We start from the raw sequence: 6,000 nt of genomic DNA on the forward strand, positions 1-6,000 counted from the left end.
CCTACAGTAGCAGAGACTTCTTCCTACAGTAGCAGAGACTTCTTCCTACAGTAGCAGAGACTTCTTCCTACAGTAACAGATACTTCTTCCTACAGTAACAGAGACTTCTTCCTACAGTAGCAGAGACTTCTTCCTACAGTAACAGAGACTTCTTCCTACAGTAACAGAGACTTCTTCCTACAGTAACAGAGACTTCTTCCTACAGTAGCAGAGACTTCTTCCTACAGTAGCAGAGACTTCTTCCTACAGTAACAGAGACTTCTTCCTACAGTAACAGAGACTTCTTCCTACAGTAACAGAGACTTCTTCCTACAGTAGCAGAGACTTCTTCCTACAGTAACAGAGACTTCTTCCTACAGTAACAGAGACTTCTTCCTACAGTAGCAGATACTTCTTCCTACAGTAGCAGATACTTCTTCCTACAGTAGCAGAGACTTCTTCCTACAGTAACAGAGACTTCTTCCTACAGTAACAGAGACTTCTTCCTACAGTAGCAGAGACTTCTTCCTACAGTAACAGAGACTTCTTCCTACAGTAACAGATACTTCTTCCTACAGTAGCAGAGACTTCTTCCTACAGTAACAGATACTTCTTCCTACAGTAACAGAGACTTCTTCCTACAGTAACAGAGACTTCTTCCTACAGTAACAGAGACTTCTTCCTACAGTAACAGATACTTCTTCCTACAGTAACAGAGACTTCTTCCTACAGTAACAGAGACTTCTTCCTACAGTAACAGATACTTCTTCCTACAGTAGCAGATACTTCTTCCTACAGTAGCAGATACTTCTTCCTACAGTAACAGAGACTTCTTCCTACAGTAGCAGAGACTTCTTCCTACAGTAGCAGAGACTTCTTCCTACAGTAGCAGAGACTTCTTCCTACAGTAGCAGAGACTTCTTCCTACAGTAGCAGATACTTCTTCCTACAGTAGCAGAGACTTCTTCCTACAGTAACAGAGACTTCTTCCTACAGTAACAGAGACTTCTTCCTACAGTAACAGAGACTTCTTCCTACAGTAACAGAGACTTCTTCCTACAGTAACAGAGACTTCTTCCTACAGTAGCAGATACTTCTTCCTACAGTAGCAGATACTTCTTCCTACAGTAGCAGATACTTCTTCCTACAGTAACAGAGACTTCTTCCTACAGTAGCAGAGACTTCTTCCTACAGTAGCAGAGACTTCTTCCTACAGTAGCAGAGACTTCTTCCTACAGTAACAGAGACTTCTTCCTACAGTAACAGAGACTTCTTCCTACAGTAACAGAGACTTCTTCCTACAGTAACAGAGACTTCTTCCTACAGTAACAGAGACTTCTTCCTACAGTAACAGAGACTTCTTCCTACAGTAACAGATACTTCTTCCTACAGTAGCAGATACTTCTTCCTACAGTAGCAGATACTTCTTCCTACAGTAACAGAGACTTCTTCCTACAGTAGCAGAGACTTCTTCCTACAGTAGCAGAGACTTCTTCCTACAGTAGCAGAGACTTCTTCCTACAGTAACAGAGACTTCTTCCTACAGTAACAGATACTTCTTCCTACAGTAACAGAGACTTCTTCCTACAGTAACAGAGACTTCTTCCTACAGTAACAGAGACTTCTTCCTACAGTAACAGAGACTTCTTCCTACAGTAGCAGAGACTTCTTCCTACAGTAGCAGAGACTTCTTCCGACAGTAGCAGAGACTTCTTCCTACAGTAGCAGAGACTTCTTCCTACAGTAGCAGAGACTTCTTCCTACAGTAGCAGAGACTTCTTCCTACAGTAACAGAGACTTCTTCCTACAGTAACAGAGACTTCTTCCTACAGTAGCAGAGACTTCTTCCGACAGTAACAGAGACTTCTTCCGACAGTAGCAGAGACTTCTTCCTACAGTAGCAGAGACTTCTTCCTACAGTAACAGAGACTTCTTCCTACAGAAGCAGAGACTTCTTCCTACAGTAACAGAGACTTCTTCCTACAGTAACAGAGACTTCTTCCTACAGTAACAGAGACTTCTTCCTACAGTAACAGAGACTTCTTCCGACAGTAACAGAGACTTCTTCCTACAGTAACAGAGACTTCTTCCTACAGTAACAGAGACTTCTTCCTACAGTAGCAGAGACTTCTTCCTACAGTAACAGATACTTCTTCCTACAGTAACAGAGACTTCTTCCTACAGTAACAGAGACTTCTTCCTACAGTAACAGAGACTTCTTCCTACAGTAGCAGATACTTCTTCCTACAGTAACAGAGACTTCTTCCTACAGTAACAGAGACTTCTTCCTACAGTAACAGAGACTTCTTCCTACAGTAACAGAGACTTCTTCCTACAGTAGCAGACACATCCCTCCAGCCACGTCGCAGACACTGACGTCTTGCTCCCGGATAAGCTAAACACCTTCTTCGCCTGCTTTGAAGATAACACGGTGCCACTGACGTGGCACACTACCAAGGACTGTGGGCTCTCATTCTCCGTGGCCGACGTGAGTAAGATGTTTAAACGTGTTAACCCTCGCATCCCTAGCCGCATCCACAGAGCATGCGCAGACCAGCTGGCTGGAGTGTTTACGGACATATTCAATCTCTTGCTATCCCACTCTGATGTCCCCACATGCTTCAAGATTTCCACCATTGTTCCTGTACCCAAGAAAGCAAAGGTAACTGAACTAAATGACTATCGCCCCGTAGCACTCACCTCTGTCATCATGAAGTGCTTTGAGAGGCTAGTTAAGGATCATATCACCTCCACTTTACCTGTCACCCTAGACCCACTTCAGTTTTCTTACCGCCCCAATAGGTCCAAAGACAATACAATTGCCATCGCACTGCACACTGCCCTATCCTATCCAGACAAGAGGAATACTTATGTAAGAATGCTGTTCATTGATTATAGCTCAGCCTTCAACACCACAGTACCCTCCAAGCTCATCATCAAGCTCAGGGCCCTGTGTCTGAACCCCACCCTGTGCAACTGGGTCCTGGACTTCCTGACGGGCCGCCCCCAGGGGGTGAAGGTAGGAAACAACACCTCCACTACGCTGATCCTCAACACTGGGGCCCCACAAGGGTGCGTTCTCAGCCCTCTCCTGTTCTCCCTGTTCACCCATGACTGCATGGCCACGCATGCCTCAAACTCAGAGAGCATGCCCCTATCCACATCGACGGGACCACAGTGGAGAAGGTGAAAAGCTTCGAGTTCCTTGGCGTAAATATCACTGACGATCTGAAATGGTCCACCCACACAGACAGTGTGGTGAAGAAGGCGCAACAGCGCCTCTTCAACCTCAGGAGGCTGAAGAAATTTGGCTTGGCCCGTAAGACCCTCACAAAATTTTACAGATGCACCATTGAGAGCATCCTGTCGGGCTGTATCACCGCCTGGTACGGCAACTGCACTGATCGCAACCGCAGAGCTCTCCAGAGGGTGGTGCGGTCTGCCCGACGCATCACCGGGGGCAAAGTACCTGCCCTCCAGGACACCTACAGCACCCGATGTCACAGGAAGGCCAAAAAGATCATAAAGGACATCATCCACCTGAGCCACTGCCTGTTCACCCCACTATCATTCAGAAGGCGAGGTCAGTACAGGTGCATCAAAGCTGGGACCAAGAGACTGAAAAACAGCTTCTATCTCAAGGCCATCAGACTGTTAAATAGTCAGAGGAAACACCGTCCAACTGGCGACCGAGTCAGCATGCATGGACCCAGCCCACCACAGGTGTCGCTAGAGCACGATGGGGCAAGGACATCCCAGCCGGCCGAACCCTCCCCTAACAACACTGGTCCAATTGTGTGCCGCCTCATGGGGTCGCCCGGTCACGGCCAGCTGCGACACAGCCCGGGATCGAACCCGGATTTGTAGCAACGCCTCTAGCACTGCGTTGTAGTGCCTTAGACCGCTGCACCACTCGGGAGGTCCCTCATGATGGTATTATATAGTAACACTATTAAAAGGTGTTTCAAGCGGAAATCCTTATTTGAAACGAACAAAATGTCTCCCCGCCACAGTTTCTGTAAAAAGCTGAGGGATGAGGCTGGAGAAATACAACCACTCTCAAATCCATACACTACGCTATGCATGCAAGGACTGACTATTCATTATATCCAAATTATAGTTTAAACCATGTGTTTAGTGTTTAGTGTGTTTGTTTACATTTACTTTGTTTACAAACAGAGTAAATGTGGAGAAAATTAGATTTCCATCCTCTCTCCTTTCGAGTCCACTCCACTCCTCTCCTATCCCCTACCCTACCCTCTCCTATCCCCTATCCAACCCTCTCCTCTCTCCTGTCCTCCTCTCCTCTCCGGTCTCCTCCCCTACCCTGTCCTCTCCTCTCCTATCCCCTACCCTACCCTCTCCTCTCCCCTCTCCTCCTCTCCTCTCTCCTCTCCTCTCCGGTCTCCTCCCCTACCCTCTCCTCTCCTCTCTCCTCTCCTCTCCGGTCTCCTCCCCTACCCTCTCCTCTCTCCTCTCCTCTCCTCTCCGGTCTCCTCCCCTACCCTCTCCTCTCTCCTCTCCTCTCCGGTCTCCTCCCCTACCCTCTCCTCTCTCCTCTCCTCTCCGGTCTCCTCCCCTACCCTCTCCTCTCTCCTCTCCTCTCCGGTCTCCTCCCCTACCTTCTCCTCTCTCCTCTCCGGTCTCCTCCCCTACCCTCTCCTCTCTCCTCTCCTCTCCTCTCCGGTCTCCTCCCCTACCCTCTCCTCTCTCCTCTCCTCTCCGGTCTCCTCCCCTACCCTCTCCTCTCTCCTCTCCTCTCCTCTCCGGTCTCCTCCCCTACCTTCTCCTCTCTCCTCTCCGGTCTCCTCCCCTACCCTCTCCTCTCTCCTCTCCTCTCCGGTCTCCTCCCCTACCTTCTCCTCTCTCCTCTCCTCTCCTCTCCGGTCTCCTCCCCTACCCTCTCCTCTCTCCTCTCCTCTCCGGTCTCCTCCCCTACCCTCTCCTCTCTCCTCTCCTCTCCGGTTTCCTCTCCTATCCCCTACCCTACCCTCTCCTCTCCCCTGTCCTCCTCTCTCCGCTCCTCTCCTCTCTCCTCTCCTCTCCGGTCTCCTCCCCTACCCTCTCCTCTCTCCTCTCCTCTCCGGTCTCCTCCCCTACCCTCTCCTCTCTCCTCTCCTCTCCGGTCTCCTCCCCTACCTTCTCCTCTCTCCTCTCCGGTCTCCTCCCCTACCTTCTCCTCTCTCCTCTCCTCTCCTCTCCGGTCTCCTCCCCTACCCTCTCCTCTCTCCTCTCCTCTCCTATCCCCTACCCTACCCTCTCCTCTCTCCTCTCCTCTCCGGTTTCCTCTCCTATCCCCTACCCTACCCTCTCCTCTCCCCTGTCCTCCTCTCTCCGCTCCTCTCCGGTCTCCTACCCTACCCTCTCCTCTCCCCTGTCCTCCTCTCCTCTCTCCTCTCCTCTCCGGTTTCCTCTCCTATCCCCTACCCTACCCTCTCCTCTCCCCTGTCCTCCTCTCTCCGCTCCTCTCCGGTCTCCTACCCTACCCTCTCCTCTCCCCTGTCCTCCTCTCCTCTCTCCTCTCCTCTCCGGTCTCCTCCCCTACCCTCTCCTCTCCTATCCCCTACCCTCTCCTCTCCCCTGTCCTCCTCTCCTCTCTCCTCTCCTCTTCGGTCTCCTCCCCTACCCTCTCCTCTCTCCTCCATCTCCTCTTCTCTCCTCCATCCTCTCCTCCATTCCTCTCTTCTCCTCCCATCTCTCCTCTCCTCTCCCTTCTGCCCTATCATTATCCTTGTCACATGTGAACCCTGCTGACACCTTTAATCACACAGACAGATGCACATATACTGTATATAGACAGTATGAAGTCATTATTCCCTGTAAGTAAATAGGACAGCCAGAACTGCCCTCTTTCCTGTGTCCTTAGATTTACACACACCACACACACACACACACACACACACACACACACACACACACACACACACACACACACACACACACACACACACACACACACACACACACACACTCTGTCTTACTATGCTTGTGAGTACTTTTTAACAACTGATTCTCATTCAA

This window comes from Salmo salar, chromosome ssa23, assembly GCF_905237065.1.
Source record: "Salmo salar chromosome ssa23, Ssal_v3.1, whole genome shotgun sequence".
Taxonomy (NCBI): Eukaryota; Metazoa; Chordata; class Actinopteri; order Salmoniformes; family Salmonidae; genus Salmo; species Salmo salar.